The sequence below is a fragment of the Rana temporaria genome, chromosome 3, assembly GCF_905171775.1.
Source record: "Rana temporaria chromosome 3, aRanTem1.1, whole genome shotgun sequence".
Taxonomy (NCBI): Eukaryota; Metazoa; Chordata; class Amphibia; order Anura; family Ranidae; genus Rana; species Rana temporaria.
The window spans coordinates 429,050,754-429,068,257 of record NC_053491.1 but is presented as its reverse complement, the minus strand read 5'-3'; the positions used below and the strand labels follow the sequence as shown (position 1 = coordinate 429,068,257).

The 17,504-nt window shown below is 43.7% G+C and overlaps 1 pseudogene; it reads left to right on the top strand.

The window, feature by feature from the left end:
* Nucleotides 1-6,918, top strand: part of LOC120933225 — a 64,442-nt pseudogene extending 57,524 nt beyond the window's left edge.
* The last annotated feature ends 10,586 nt before the right edge of the window (nucleotides 6,919-17,504 follow it).

The following is a 17,504-nucleotide window of genomic DNA, read 5'->3' as shown; positions in this document are numbered from 1 at the left end:
GCGGTAATATTGCGGCGGACATATCGGACACTTTTGACACAAATTTGGGACCATTCACATTTATACAGCGATCAGTGCTATAAAAATGCACTAATTATTGTATAAATGTGACTGGCAGGGAAGGAGTTAACACTAGGGGGTGAGGAAGGGGTTAAATGTGTATCCTGGGTGTGTTCTAACTGTGTGGGGGGAGGGGCTGACTGGGGGAGGTGACCGATGCTGTGTCCCTATGTACAAGGGACACAGATCGGTCCTCCCCTCCTCTGACACCACGTGGAGCTCTGTGTTTACACACAGAGCTCCACGTCCCTGCTGTCACCTGCTGTGTCAACCCGCCGATCACGTGTACCCAGCGGACATCGCGGCCACCAGGTACACGCATCAGCTCTTCAGCGATGCGCCGGGGACAGTGTTTTACCCGCTGTGCGCCACCCAGTGGCGCGCGCGGGTAATGCTTTTAAAAAGACGTCCAAAGACGTCCACTTGGCACTTGAGAGCCGCGCTGTTGACGTCTTTTGTCAATAGCGCGGGTCTGAAGTGGTTAAAGGGGTTGTAAGGTAAATGTTGTTTCACCCTAATGCATCCTATGCATTAAGGTGAAAAAACATCCGACAATACCACGCTCTCCCCCCGTCAACCTCCTCATTTCGAGCCTGGCCGTTGATTGCTACACTGGATGGATTGAAAGCAGTGCAGCCATAGGCTCGCGCTGCTGTCAATCACATCCAATGATGCGGCGCGCCGGGGGTGGGGCCGAGTGATACAGTGAGCGGCAATAGCCGCTGCACGAAAGTATGGTCCTTGCGGGGGGAGCCGAGACAGCTGCCGAGGGACCCCAGAAGACCCGGTTCGGGGACACTCTGTGCAAAACGAGCTGCACAGTGGAGGTAAGTATAACATGTTTGTTATTTAAAAAAATATTTGGTAATATACTGGACTAAATGCATGTTTACTTTTTTCTTTTTCTTTTTTGTCTGTGTGTTCAAACCATTTGTTTTTGTCTCCACAGATCACTCAGGACAAAATCATCTGTCTTCCCAATCATACCTCAGCTGACAAGGCTTCTCAAATATATTGTCAACAATTCACCCAGAATCTGGAAGCCACAAATGCAAGTGAAGACGATGTGCCTGAAATCACGCCAACCCCAATTGCTACATCTTCACCTCCACGTGAGATGAGTGGACCTACGGAACAACTTGGACCTTCAACAATATAGCTTCATAACCAAATGTGCTATGAGACAGCCTTGCATTGGTATGCAAAATACTTTCCATATCTTGTAGTGATCCATACCCTTATCTTTATTATCTTTGGCAATTTCTGGTTCAAGTTTCCTGGTACAAGCATCCAAAATAGAGCACTTCATCTCCATCTTGGGCAAGTGTTTGATTCCCATGGACCACTCGAGCTCTTTCTGAGGTTTCTGAGAAATCTAACCAAGAGAAGACCATGGACAGGAACTTTCAAAGCCTAATTTTGAGGAGAGTTAGCCCTGCAACTGCTGAACTTCCAGTTCCAGAAAAGCTAGTGGCGCAGACACCTTCAGCTAGTGTTTTGGACAAAAAGGAAGGCGAGCAGGCTAAAGCTCTTTTTGAGAGAGTTAAAAAAGTTTCGACATCATGTAGAAGAAGGAGATCTACATTTATTCCATGTACATGCGTCAAACAATACTTGAAAACTTGCAAATTTGTCCTCATCACAATCTATAATGCTGTGCTTGGTAGGAAAAATACACTTTATTGTTCCCTGTAGTGTACACACTGAAGATATGACTGGATACAACAGCTTCTGCTGCTCACCACACCAAAGCTCACCTCTTCTCTAAACTGGCTATCTCATATTTGTGTTTCTGTGGGTCTATGGATTGACTTGTCTTTATACACTGTATTGGCTCTTTCGTCGTCCGCTGAAGGAATACTCCCTTCCGATCTGTGCGGGGAGGAAACTGGGATTGGAGATATCCCTGATGTCAAAAATGACTTTGCATTGTGCTCCACTGGTGGATCAATATGATTCTCTTTACTCTAAGAGTTTGCTGTCTTTTTATCGGAGGTCAGTGAAAGTCGTTTGAGGCAACTTAATCTTAACCATGAGTGGCCAGCTGATAAACTTAGACAGAAACTTCAGCATACACCGGAAGGCCGCCTCGAACTACATCTCTTTAAGCTTCCAGGCTTGCCAGATACTGTATTTGAGGTGACAGAGACAGAATCTCTAAAACTGGAAATGCTGACTGAGGCTTTGATCCCTCCGCTGGTGTCAAAGTTGGTCAGATTGGAAGAATTGTCCTTGTTCAACTGTCCAGCCAAAGTGCAACACGCCTCTGTGGTTTACCTGCGAGATCACCTCAAAGTCCTTCAGATAAAGTTTGATGATGTTCGAGAAATTCCCCTTTGGGTGTTTAGCCTTCGTTCCCTTGAGGACCTTCACTTGATCGGATACTTGTCTCAAGACCTCTCAAAAACCGCTACACTGAAAGCTTGCGGGAGCTAAAGAGCCTCAAAGTTCTTACTCTGAAGAGCAATCTTTCTAAAGTCCCCCAGACTGTTACAGATGTGGCTAGCCACTTACAGAAACTTAGTATCCAAAATGATGGAACAAAGCTTCTCACGCTCAACGCTTTAAAAAGGCTTTCTTTATTGAAAGAATTGGAGTTGATTCGATGTGATTTAGAACGCATTCTCATGCAGTCTTCAGCCTTAACAGTTTGCAATCGCTGGACCTAAAGGAGAATAACTTGCACACCATAGAGGAGATCATAAGTTTGCAGCACTGTCGGAAAACTAAGTGTTCTTCGACTTTGGCACAATCAGATTGCTTACATCCCTGACCACATCCGTAAACTGAAGATACTAGAAGAGTTGTGCTTAAATCGTAACAAGATTCTTGTTTTGCCATCTCCGCTCTTCCTTGTACCAAACTCCGCCACTTGACCTCTCCCTCAATGAGATCCGTGAGTTGCCACCAGAAGTCGGAGTCTTACAGATGTTGCAGTTTTTGGCTTTGACTAAAAACTTTTTAGAAGATCTTCCCAATGAGCTTTTCTTCTGCAAAAGGCTTAAGACTTTGAAGTTGGGACAGAATAAATTGACAAGTTTATCCCCAAAAATTGGGTTACTTGTGTCCTTAGTGAAGCTTGAATTAAAAGGGAACATGATTGATGTTTTGCCTCAGGAACTTGGAGATTGTGTTGCTCTTAAGAAATCGGGTCTTATTGTGGATCCTTCGTTACTGGACACTTTACCACTTAATGTGAGGGAGAGACTAAGTGAAGAATGATGAGGGATAACATTTAGGCATGATAAAATATTACAACAAACAGGAAATTGGCTAGCAACCGGGAACAAAATGGATAGGTCAAGAAGATATTTCTGTGGGATGAAAATGTAATTGAAAGAAGTCCTCATATAAACACTTCAGAAATAGTAAAGAACTCTTAGAGTTGGAAGGCTTTGTCATCCACTTCTACTTTCCTGTCTTATATGTAGCTGTAATGCATAATTGTACCTCCAACAATGGCTTTACTACAATTCCAACTTTGAAACAAAAGCCATAAGGCTCATGATAACCAAAACGTATCTATTGGCAATTATTTGTGGATATTGTAAGAGGGTAAAACCCCAAACCATTTTATTTGAGCTTTCTGTGTCTCATTGGGGAATTTTCACTTCACTTTCTGTATCATAGATGGAAGAAGAGATCTGTCCAAAGTGAAGGGAATTTCCTCATGGGGTTTTCCCCTTTACTTCTGGTCCAGTAAATTTAGTCCTGGGGATAATGGTCACCATTACAAATAGGGTGTCACAGACAATAAAAACTTGTCAAGGGCTCTAATCCTTCCTTACTCTATCCAAAACAATTTTTTTAGCTTTAGATGCACAAAATGTTAAGAAGCCCACCCATACGTGACACTTTTGTTACAAGTGTGTCCTGTTAGTCACCCACTTGATGCTTTTATTTCTTGAGGTTGAATTTCTTTCTGGCTCTGTTCACTGCCCACCTTTTATAAATGCTCCCATCACTCTTCTTGCGTTTATAGAAGCAAATCTAAAACTCTTAAAAGGAGAATTGGGGCCATCTCTGTATATATAATTATTATAATTTTTTTTAAATAATGGAGGAGTAGGTATATGCAAAGGTAGATGCAAACAGCGTCACAAACCTATAGAGTGGAATTTTAAGTAGGGTGGAGCTTACTTGAGAAGTATTGTATATAAAGAAGACAATGGGTGACATCGCCCTCCTTAGATCCCTTTAGTTTAAAATGATCTTTTTGGGTTGACTGTCCCTTCTAGGTTATCCTTGCTTAATCACAACCTGGTGTTCAAACAGTAGCTTTGAGTATGTGCCCATGAATGTTGGCATTTCTCCCTGCCCTCAATGATTCTGACAAATTGTTGTTGAGTGCACAGCCACATATGCAGAGGACAATAGTTCTTTATTTAGGAGTGGATCTCCTGTCTTCACTGCCACAGGGCCTAATAGAAAGCTCTGGTGTTTGTCCTGTCTCTGTATGTGGCAGGTGTACAATGGTTCCTTGTATGTTTCTGTCCTGACACTTCCTTGGTTTTTTGTTAAAATCTAAATTTTTCTGTACTGGGGTAAAAACAAATACCTGGACGAAGCTACCTACACTAAATTTTTGATACCAAATTAACACAAGAAGTAGAAGTATAGTGTGGCGCTAAATCAAAATAACAATCCCAAAAAACAGCCAATACAATATGTAACAAAAAATATCTACTAATTTTCATACATAGCAGATAAATTCCTAATGGAAAGTCACATTTCGTCAAGTGCAGATGGTGAGGAAATGTTTATTCGTTTTATAAAATCTCCAACATGATAGAAAATGTATGATTCTGTGCCAATATAACTGCAGGTAATGGCTTCTTACCCTATAGTAAAGACCATATAAAGGTCAACAAAGCATAAAGTAAAGTAAGGTGCTCCAAGTGCTTGTCACCGCCACTCCATGCCAAGTAAGAAAATTGGCCTCTTGCCAAACACTATGGATCATTTATACACAAAATGGTTAAAAGCACTTGTTCAATCAAAATCTTCATATGCTGCTTGTCATCCGATAACTCGGGTGGCAACCAGTTGTGGAATGAAAAGCAGCAATGACATACTTCATAGCATAATATGTTTACAATAATGCTTCTTTAATGTTATAATTGCACTTAGTCTCCATTGCAATGTCGCTAAACATCCCAGGAGCTGTTTCCAATCAGGCGGTCTAGGGTGCCAAACTCCCGCAGACGGCGCAATGACGTCATGCGTAGGCACATTTAATCAGAAGATACTTTGTAGGGGGATTGGCCAAAGTTGGTTGGATTGGTATTGGTTGTCTTTTTGCTATTTTAGTATTGATTTTGATTTAGGCCCAATACTTACACTTCTTTTGTTAAAACGTGACTGAAAACAGTCGCGTTTATTTTTATCCTGTTTATTTTTTGAATCCATCGAGGCTAACTGACAGACGAGAAATCGTTATGTTTGACACAGAAACCCTACTTGAACTCCACAAACTTGTTTTTAGTTTTACTTTTGTTTTACTAATGGTAACATACCTTGCATTACTGTGTGTGGTTACTGTTGGTGTAATGACTGTTGGCTTTCCACTTTCATCTGTTTTAGCTTGAATAGGAGCTGTGCAGTTCCCACCCTACCAACAAAGGCCCAAGGTGCACCCTCTTTTGCCCATACTGATCATTAGGACATAGTGTAGGAGTTTATGCTGGTCACTCATCCAGAATCCATCAAATGGATCAGCATAACTCCTACACTATGTCCTAATGATCAGTATGGGCAAAGTGTAGGAGTTATGCTGGTCACTCATCCAGATCCATCTAATGGACCCCCAGATCTTTTCAGTAAATGGCACCTGTTACTGTCCATGCTATCACAAGAGATTTTGTTCATTGTCTTGTAATGGCAATAAAGTTGATTAAAAACAAATATATATAGACAATGTAAAGCATTGCCTATGGATAATTGTATGTATCAGATTTCATTGTCATTCCACGGGAGTTGTTGGATATCTATTTACTTGGTGCAACATCGGCTTTCAAATTGGACAAAAAATAAATTGGTATTATAGTGCGTTGGTGTTCACAATATCATGTGACCTAAAAATTGTGACTACCACTATTTTATTCTCCATGTTTGGGGGTTCCAAGTTATTTTCAGTAAATAAATTAAAAATTCAGGTCTTTTACACGTATGTTGGCAATGTCAGAATTGGCCTCACACTACAAAGTTGTTTGGTTAATTTTGTATATCGAGGAGATGGATCTTGAACAGAACGTGGCCTTGTACACACATTGTCATCTGATTGTACAAACCCCTTATATATATGACAACTTTCTCTCATGTGAGGACCTACTTATTTTGGATGTAGATGGTTTGAATTTTTAAGGAAAGACCCTCTTGCTACATAGTTGTTGGGAATCTATGGAAATTGTACAGTCAGGTTGTAATGAGTATGACCAAGTTTAGATAACCAAAGGCACCTAACTACAATCAATCTGCCTGACCTCGGCACTGAGCATTTGGGAGCATACAAAATATGCTAGCTGGCCACCCCATGATACCATGTGTATCTACATAATTACTAGGCTAACTGAGAATCTGCATTAAAACAGGTCCAAGTGTTTTTTCACCATGTAAATTGATAAACAGCATGACGACCCCATCTTAATAGTTGGATGCAGCCACTAATGTGCAGTCTCTCCACCATATAATGACCACACTGAATGCAGTTTGTCCATGCACCTCTACCAGGGGCAATTTATTATGACTGTTTTTTTGTTTTTATGGACTTCTCAGCATCTGATGACCCTTTTAGTCTGGATGTACAATTGTATTTTAAATGTTATTTAAGGAAAAAAATAAACATTTCATTAAAATGTGTATTTCAATTTTTTTTACTGCAGATTTTTAGGGTTGGGGTTCATGCACAGTGATGCATTCTCCAGTACAACATAAAGAAATTGGTGTATTTAGGTGCCCGGGGGGGCTCATTTGGGCTGCATTCTGCCACACACTTTTGTTTTTCATATCTTTTTGGAAGGCTGTGAATATGTCTTGCACATTTTGACACCTGCCACCAGAACAGGACGCGAGGGGGGGGGGGGGTATTCCCCAGTGAAGGGACACTGAGACAGCAATTAAAACCTAGAGACAGTGATTAGAGGCTCTAACCCTTTTCTATACTACTGTAAATAAGTTTTTATAAACTGCACAGCAATTCACTGGGAAGATTGGTGTGCTGCAGTTTCTCCTCCCCTAGCTCTCTAGCTCCTTTATGCAGCTATGAACAGAGGGGATGTGATAACTTATAACAAGGGGGGGGGGAGAGGGTATTTAAAAAAAAAAAAAAATCTTTTTTTTTTTTTTTTCCCTTTATGTATACACAAATTGTGTGCCTTTTTATTGTGATTGGGTTGTTTAACAAGGTGAGAGAGTTTACATATAGGGAACAGCAATAAGTTGATAGCAATTCTAACGTTCCCTAAATCTAAAAACCTTTTTGATCTTTAATAAAAAAATACGTTTTGGCTGTCCACTGGGCTTTGCATTTTGTCATTGGGAAAAACACCTATGTTAGAAAGCAGCATAGCCATTTCCTGACTTGTGGACCGTGTAACTGTTTTTGGGGTAGAAATATTTTACTGCTGCTGAACCAAGTTGGTTCCAGTACATCGTCTCAGAACTATTAAGAGAAGTAAGGCCAAAGCATGTTTAGCCATACGTGTGGCTCACAGGAGTGCGCTTTCAAGCCTGCGGTCAGCTGATGTCAGAGCCGCTCTGTCTTTCAGCACACCGCTGAGAGCCTGATCCAGCTGCTCTACAGCCTGGGGCAATCCAGTGAGCACTGGAGGGGGCAGGGCAGAGAGTGATGACTGACATCCACCACTTTCTGCTCGGAGTGAACGGAGAACTGAGCGATCAGTTGTCATGTGTTTGCTCAGTTCTCCAGCAGGGGACAGCTACAGCATCATCAGACTGATGCTGCAGACATATAAGGTGAGTTTGTTTTTTCTCAAGCTAGCCTTTGAGTTGTTGCTGCTTCTAATGCAGTCTTCTCTCACAGGTAAAAGTGGTTTTGGATGATTCCGCGCAATAGACAAAGCACAAGACAACTGCTGCCCCTACCGATACAGCCACCTGACTGGAGTACAGATAATTAGTTGAAAAAAGGTGTAGGTGTGGCGCTGTTCCTCTAGGATCTATAAAATCAGCCGTGTGGTTATAACCAAAATGTTTATAGAAAAATTAGGGTGTTATACTGTGATGAGTGTTTATGATTAAAACAAAAAGATCATGTGATATGCTATTCATAAACCTATTAAGATGAGGTATGTGTGTGTTACACGCTCTGTGATACGTCTCACTAGAAGTGAGTATTAAAGTAATGGGTGCTTTTGGGTATGTGTGCTTTATACCCCTTGTAATATATGTCACTGAAAAATAACTTCTTAAAGTGACATGTGCTTCTGGTGTGTATGGGTTACACCCCCTGCATCAAGTGCAAAAACCTGTGAATATTCCAATACATGCAACAATCTGTCACATGGAAAATGCAAAAAGATGCGAACAAATATAAAAAAAAAAACAGTCCTTATAAAACTGTGTGCACAAAGTAAATAAAGTGACTGGTGCTCTTCAGAGGAGATGACTTTTCCTGCCGTCTTAATTATGGTGATGCTAGTGCTCTTATCCGTGCTCCTATTGGAAATGCACTCACAGAATTTCCTTACCCCACACAGCGGTGTTGCATATTCACAGTATATGCCACTGTGCAGCACTCTGCATTATCAAGACAATGGAGATGTACTCACATTTGTTTGAAAAAAACAGACAAGTTTAAAACACAGGCGCCGGGACAATATTCTATCCACAGCCCTGACCGGAAGTCACGCAAAGTTATTCAGTAACTCCTCCCTATGCATTTCGTCATCGAAGACGTCATCTGGAGCGTCCATCTTGCTACACTTCCCCCTCATTTATATAGCGTGTGTGGTGTCCCAAAGGAGTCGGTCATGTCACCGTGGCAATTTTGGTTGGTTTGAAAAACCAAGACGGCTACTCAATTGCAATAACATGATCTCGGTCTGGGTTTGCTATTATGTATCACTAATTTAGACTTCGTTTTGGTATGATACTACATGTCGTCTCTTTTATACATAATAGTACATTCAGCAAGTGTCACTTTAAGAAATTATTTTTCAGTGGCATATATTACAAGTGGTATAAAGCACACATACCCAAAGGACCTTTCACTTTAATACTTACTTCCAGTGAGACATATCATAGAGGGTGTAACACACATCATCTTAATAGGTTTATGAATAGCATATCACATGATCTTTTTGTTTTAACCACTTACCCCCCGGACCATATTGCTGCCAAAGACCAGAGTACTTTTTGCGATTCGGGACTGCGTCGCTTTAACAGACAATTGCGCGGTCGTGCGACGTGGCTCCCAAACAAAATTGGCGTCCTTTTTTTTCCCCAAATAGAGCTTTCTTTTGGTGGTATTTGATCACCTCTGCGTTTTTTATTTTTTTGCGCTATAAAACAAAAATAGAGCGACAATTTTGAAAAAAATGAATATTTTTTACTTTTTGCTGTAATAAATATCCCCCAAAAATATATAAAAAAACATTTTTTTTTCTCAGTTTAGGCCGATACGTATTCTTCTACATATTTTTCGTAAAAAAATCGCAATAAGCGTTTATTGATTGGTTTGCGCAAAAGTTATAGCGTTTACAAAATAGGGGGTATTTTTATGGCATTTTTATTATTTTTTTACTAGTAATGGCGGCGATCAGCGATTTTTTTTTTCGGTATTGCGACATTATGGCGGACACTTCGGACATTTTTGACACATTTTTGGGACCATTGGCATTTTTATAGCGATCAGTGCTATAAAAATGCATTCGATTACTATAAAAATGCCACTGGCAGTGAAGGGGTTAACACTAGGGGGGGGGGAAGGGGTTAAGTATGCCTGGGTGTGTTCTTACTGTGGGGGGGGGGGGGGGTGGCCTCACTAGGGGAAACACTGATCCTCTGTTCATACATTGTATGAACAGAAAATCAGCATTTCCCCTGCTGACAGGAACGAGAGCTGTGTGTTTACACACACAGCTCCCGTTCCCCGCTCTGTACCGAGCGATCGCGTGTGCCCGGCGGCGATCGCGCCCGCCGGGCACACGCACGGGAGTCGGGGGGGGAGCGCACGCGCGCCTCCGGCGGCGCGCACGCGCCCCCTAGTGGCGGCTATACGATAGGACGTATAGCTACGGGCTCTCGCCCAGGAGAGCCGACCTGCCGCCGTATAATGACGGTGCGCGGTCGGCTAGTAGTTAATCATAAACACTTGTCGCAGTATAATACCCACATTTTTCTATAAACCCTCTCACAGGAGTTTTGCTGAGATGTGTACTCACTAAAGCAGGGGTAATGAATTAAAATTCACTTAGGTCCGCCACGGGTCCGAACATCATGTCGTTACTCGTGGTGCCTTTTCGCATGTGCAAAACCGGATGTTGCTGCCGCACATTTAATATCCATGTCATCTCCCCCACTGTAATATCCATGTCATCTCCCCCACTGTAATATCCATGTCATCTCCCCCACTGTAATGTCCACATCTCCCCCACTGTAATGTCCACGTCATCTCACCCCTGTAATGGTCACATCTCCCCCCCCCCCCCTGTAATGTCCACATCTCCCCCCCCCCCCTGTAATGTCCACATCTCCCCCCCCCCTGTAATGTCCACATCTCCCCCCCCCCCTGTTAATGTCCACATTTCCTCCCCCCCCCCCCCCCCGTAATGTCCACATTTCTCCCCCCCCACTGTAATGTCCACATCTCCCTCCCCCCCCACATCTCCCCCCACTGTAATGTCTACATCTCAGACTCCCCCATACATCAGTCTGCTCACCCCGCCACCCTGATGTTCTCAGCCCACCACATCCCAGCCTTTAATAACTCCACTGTAATGTCCTCAGCGAGTCCGCACACACGTTTCTCCTTTCCAGACTAATGTCCTCACTCCCTGCAACTTCGCCCCCTCCCTCACTTACTTTGCACGGTCCGAAGATCAAAGGGAGGCATGGCATTTCTCGGTTTGGTGGGCAGGTGTTGCAAGATAATGATTGGTTGCTAAGACCGCCCTTCATCCTAGCAGCCAATCGCCTGCTTGTTTACCTCCGGCAGCTCCGCCCTCCATCCAGAACTGTCCCGCCTCCCTCTGTTGGCTCTATGTGAGGATTACAAAGACGGCAGGAGGAAGGAAAGGCTGCTAAATGGCGGTACCACGGTGGGCCACACAGGAGAGTAAGGTGGTCTGCATTTGGCCCGCGGTCTGCCATTTAGTGATGCCCGCACTAAAGGGTCCTTTCACTTTCCAATCTGGTCTGCCTGTCAGTTTTTCATGCGGACCTGACTGGCCTTAGCAGTCTCCTCTATGGAGCTAATGTCAGTGGTGACATGTCTGCTGACACCCACCACCATCCGATCCGATTCTGTCTGCAAAATCCAGACGAATGGTGGTCCTATTTTCCATCCTACTGGTGGGACAGATCTGACTATGATTGGATGAAAACAGACTGGCGGTCCGTCGTTTCCACACATTTTCCCCATAGAGGAGAGCGGGACTGTGTCTGCTCTGCATAACGGGGATCAGTGGAACGATCCCCCCCACTGAGCAAGCGGAATACATTCCATGGAGGCGCCTGTGTGAAAGGGAACTTGCAGGCAACCTATCATGAGTAAAATACAGGGATAGCCATTGCAGAATGTCTTCAGAAAAAGATAGCTGCCTGGCCATCAGGGAGGGCACCTGACTCAAATACTTTAAACCGCTGACCTGGGGAAAAAAGTTGCATAACCAGGCAACTATCATTAAACCCACGTTCACATTTGGCCAATTTGGCAGGTGATTTGACATGCATACCCCCCAACATTTTGAGATGGGAATGAGGGACACCTACTACCAAATGTATGTAGGCATAGGACATGCCCCCTGCCACTCCCCCTTAATTAAAGGAGAATTAACCCCAAAAAGGTTAATTTTAAACACCACTACCATTCCTTTATATTGTGGATAAAAAAATGTGTAGCGCTGAAAAAAGTCACATGTTGCCAAAATGATTCAAAAATAATTATAACAAAAATAGTGTCCAATAAAGGTGAATGAACTTCATATGGGAAATATTCCCGCGAGGAAGATGTGCTCCTGTTTTACTCCAATGTTATTCCAAAATATGTAAAGACCCACCACCAGTGAATGTAAGGGGAGGCTTACCAGCTAGCCTGTGACCGCCCTTCTCAGGGGGGTCAATACAGACCCTCAGGAATGATCCTTTATCTATCCCCTCTATAGCGATGGTCCGTGCAATCACTCAGGTGTTCCAGCACAAGAGAAGCAATGGTGATCCAGATTTAAAAAATTTAGTGAAGCCAAATGGTATAGGAAAAAAGAGAAGGCTTCCAATAGACGTTATAAAAATGTATTGTAAAATGCACAATAGCAGCTAAAAAACTCTCTAAAGAGTTGCAGACCATTTCCTTGCAAGGATGTATAAAAAAGAAGCTTCGGTCATGTCAGTACACGGGTTGTCGTTTTGCGCATGTGCAGTGCAAAAAAACGTGACGCCCTGGGCAATTTTACAATAATTTTTTATACCGTCTGCACTATTGGAAGCCTTCTCTTTTTTTCTTATACCATTTGGCTTCACTAAATTTTCAAAATCTGGATCACCATTGCTTCTCTTGTGCTGGAACACCTGTCACTGGAGCACCTGAGTGATTGCACTGACCATCGCTACAGAGGGGATAGATAAAGGATCATTCCTGGAGGACTCCACAGGACACCATTCACGATCATCTGTATCTCTGCAGAGCCTGTATTGACCCCCCTGAGAAGGGCGGTCACAGGCTAGCTGGTAAGCCTCCCCTTACATTCACTGGTGGTGGGTCTTCACATATTTTGGAATAACATTGGAGTAACACAGGATTACATCTTCCTTGCAGGAATATTTCCCATATGAAGTTCATTCACCTTTATTGGATACTATTTTTGTTATTATTTTGAATCATTTTGGCAACATGTGACTTTTTTTCAGCGCTACACATTTTTTATCCATTTTTTATATTTGTTTTATGCTTTGTATCTAGCTTTTGTGTTTAGCAGCAGAACCTTTCACTAGTTTATATTAATTTATTTTCCTTTACTCACCTAGCGCAAATTTTTCCTTCCTTTTTACCTATTCCTTTATATTGGCTTTTAACATTTACAAATGTAGCAATATAAAATTTGGATGTAAGGTTTAGCACTGGGAAACACTTTTTGAAAGATAAAAAGTGCATTTTATATACAACTGTAGCACCCTGCTTTTGTTGATCAGGCGCTGCAGTAAATTTAGAGGGGTGTTCAGACTGGTGTGATTAATGGCAAATTTAGCCTCTGTTCCAGCCATGGCTGTGCTGGGAGTTCAACCATTGTTCGCCTGGGGGGTATCATTACCACCTCAGGCCAAGGGTGGCAGCAGCAAGGTCAGGGTGTATTGGGTGTTCCTCTCAGCAGCGAATCAGTGGGAGTGGTCACCCCACTGTGCATGATGGGGAGGGGTACTTAAGGGACAGACGCCATTGGTGCGGGGGTCGTTGTTCGCGCCTCGTGGCCCACCTGGCCTGAGGTGCGTGTCCTGAATCCTAACTCCGGGACCACGTTGGTCTGGGGTCGCGGCTTCACCTGGTAGGCCCAGTAGTCAGACTGGGGCCTGCATTTGCAGAGGTGATACTGTGCTGTCCGTCCTGTGGGAGGAGGCCAGGCCACTTGATGAAGGAAGCCAGGGGAGGACCTACCTGGAAGAGGGCCATGCAAGAGGCTGGTACCTTGGGAGTAGGCCTGTAAACTTAATTGAAGGATGCACCATACACTGAGAGGCTTGACGGTGGTCGCCTGTCGGGTATAAGTTCTACAGAAGTTAATCTGGAGAGGTCCGGGCAGGGATGGACTGGCCATTGGGACTACAGGGAGTTTCCCGGTGGGCCGATGGCTCAGTGGGCCGGCTTTAGTGACAGCGGACTACCGCCTCCCTTCGCTCACCTCCTCTCCCTCCCCGCAGCGCTCACCTGGGGGGACAGAGAAGCAGGGGGAGGACCAGAGGAGCAGGGACGACGACAGAGGAGCATGGGGGAGGGGACAGACAGCTGACTCAACAGCTATGGCCTGGGAGCTTCTCACTTCTGCCTAATCTTGTCCCATAAGGGGGGGGGGCACCAAACTGATTCTTTGCCCCGGGTGAAATAATGTCTACCTTCCCCACTGGTACTGCCTATAAGAGTACCAGTACCAGCCTATCGACTCTAATAAATTAGAATGGCTAGTGAAGGGGGAGAGGGGGCTTGGGTGGCCGGGGGGGTATGGGAGTTGTCCGGCCGCCATGGGAGAGACCTGTCAAAGTGGGCCAGTCTGGGTGAAGTCCAGGGCCACACTTTTGTCCCAGTCCAGCCCTGGGTCCGGGTGCTGAATCCTGTGGCAGGGGATTCCGGACCAAAATGTCTCCTCATAAAGGAAGGTCTGTGGCAGAGACTGTACTTTATTCCGTGCGTCATCCCGGCTGCTAGGCCAGTGAGAGGGACCTATCCAGGTGAGCAATACCCACTCTGGCTAGAGTGGTGATGAGAACTGTTTGCTGGAAGCAGGAGTGTTTCCTATTTGTGATTATGCACCTGAACCTACCTACCCTTCCACCCCTTTACTTATTTTCTACTAAAGTTCTGCAAATAAATCCCAGAAAAAGAAGTGGATTGTGTGGACATTGAAATTCTTCAGACACTTTTGACCCTGGACAGCGAAAATATAGAGGCAACATGCCACCCAAAAATACTCAGCAGCTCCTTCGGGGGTAGTGCTACATAACTATATAGATCAGACCAAAATGAGGGACAAATGAGGAGGACAGAGGAACATTATTCCAAATTAGGTACAGTCCCTCGAAATCAGGGACGGTTGAGAGCTATGGACATGTCAAGTCGCATACTAAATCGGCGGCTATTACCGGCAATGACACCGTCTGAATCGGGGCGACGGCAGCTTTGCGGTGCCGCACAGATTTACAAAAGTAGTTCCTCTACTACCTTTGGTGACTTCAGGGGTGATTTGAATAGACATCTGTGCAGGAACCCATACAGATGTTTGTCAAATCCTCCCTGAAGTCGGACTGTACTGCCTCTCATCATTTCTAACTCGCATCAGTGTGAATCTGGGCTTATAGAAATGGATCTGCATTAACAGCCGTCACTTTTTTTTTTTTTTTTTTTCAGTAAATGTCTCCATTAAACAGCAGTTGGGCAGAACATATTTTTCTGCTATCTAAATTATTAATAAGTAATGGCCTAATCCGTGAGCTGATCCAGTGTACAAGGTCAGCAATAGCTAAAAGCCTGTAGTGTTGTCAGAAATGGAACACAATGAGAATTGTGTTAACAGGAGTGCTCTTTCTATTGTAGCACAGACATAGATGGACATAACGTGGCAAAAAGAACAGCGTTATTTTTATGGAGTTTGCTGGACCCACTAGGGGTGACAGCCAACACACTAGAACAGTAGTCATCAACCCTGTCCTCAGGGCCCACTAACAGGCCAGTTTTGCAAGATAACTGAAATACATCACAGGTGATATCATCTGCTGCTCAGTGATTTATTCCATTCGGCATCTCCCTAATCTAATACATAAAACCTGGCCTGTTAGTGGGCCCTGAGGACAGGGTTGATGACCACTGCACTAAAATATAGATGGTTAGAGAAAAAAAAAAGAGTACATAGTTCAAACAATACAAAGAAGTGAGAAAAGACATGAATAGTCAGTCTAACAGATCTTTATTCAGACATGAACAGACAAACTAACCTGTTGATGAGGCATGGACTGATGATCTAGCAGTCTACTTTAGCCTTTCTCATTAGATTAGATGTTTGCTGCAGAGACCTGAGCTCACAGTGCTGAGTAACCACTAGCAGAAGGCTCAAGATTGATCAATACAGAGATCTTCTAGATGGCCATCATTCCTACACTATGGTCCAAAAAGTAAGTGTACACCCCTCCAAATGCTGCAGCATACATAGACACTTTCGATGTCTTCTTTACCAACCATGGCAACAAGTTTGGAAAGTCTTGCAAGTCAAATCATGTGGTTTTACAACGGTATATCCAACAAGCTCATAGAGGTGTGACTGTCAGGTGTCCATAGACTTTTGGCCTTCTAGTATGTCTGCTGACCTCAAACCTCCCTGTTGGTACCTACAGTGATCTCCTACATACGACAATCACTTCAGGGGATTTGTTTTGACCATGCCTCGGCACACAGTTTTGCAATCGTATGTGCCCGCATCTATGAAAAACTGAAATATCTGTCTTACAAAGCTCAATAGCCCAAGCTGATATTTTACACACCCAAGTAATTTAGTCTGCTCTCGGTTTGAAAAAGTTTGAGGCAGAGAGCTACTGCTAAGGTCTCTTTTAGCTAAATTCTGTACTGAATGGTGTTTATAAAGATATTGTGTACCTACACTATATTACCAAAAGTATTGTGACACCTGCCTTTACACGCACATGAACTTTAATGGCATCCCAGTCTTAGTCTGTAGGGTTCAATATTGAGTTGGCCCACCCTTTGCAGCTATAACAGTTTCAACTCTTTTGGGAAGGCTGTCCACAATTTTTAGGTGTGAGTCTATGGGAATGTTTGACCATTCTTTCAGAAGCACATTTGTGAGGTCAGGAACTGATGTGGACGAGAAGGCCTGCCTCGCAATAGATAGACCATTGATCAATGGTTTTGGACAGCGCAGTCCTGAGCCTATTTTTTTTAGGTTCCCTGTCTGTGGCCCTGCCCCCAGTCTCTTCTCATTGACTCACTGGCTGTGATTGACAGCAGCAGGCATCAATGGCTCTGGCTGCTGTGTGACGCAAAGAGAAGAGAGAGATTCAGGACAGCCGCTGTTCTCATACACATTGCTGGATTGATATGTGGCTCAGGTAAATATGGGGGAGAGCGGCACTCAGGTATTTTTCACCTTCAAGCATGAAGGCTTTCCTTGAGCCTTTAGAGCCACTTTAAGGAAAAAGTATTAAATAAAATGAATCTCAAAATAATAGTGTGCCTATTTGAGTCATATGCAGGGGTGAGCAAATAATCTTTGCAAGGGACCATGGGAGAAACTGGAACTGTTCTGGAGGACCAAATTTGATTCTGCTCACTATTAATGTTGGACCTGGGAAGAACCATAAGTACATAAAACAAAAGTCTGGCACTAGAAATATCAGGTACAGCTGTTCGTAAAGTGGGTCTCTTTCAGATGGGTGGTTGGGGATGGATAAACAGGTGGATCAGCTGCAGTTTTACTGCCCCCCGGCCACCCACCCACCCAAACTGTAAAATAATAGCTGGATGGGGCTGTTTACATGCTGTGGCCATG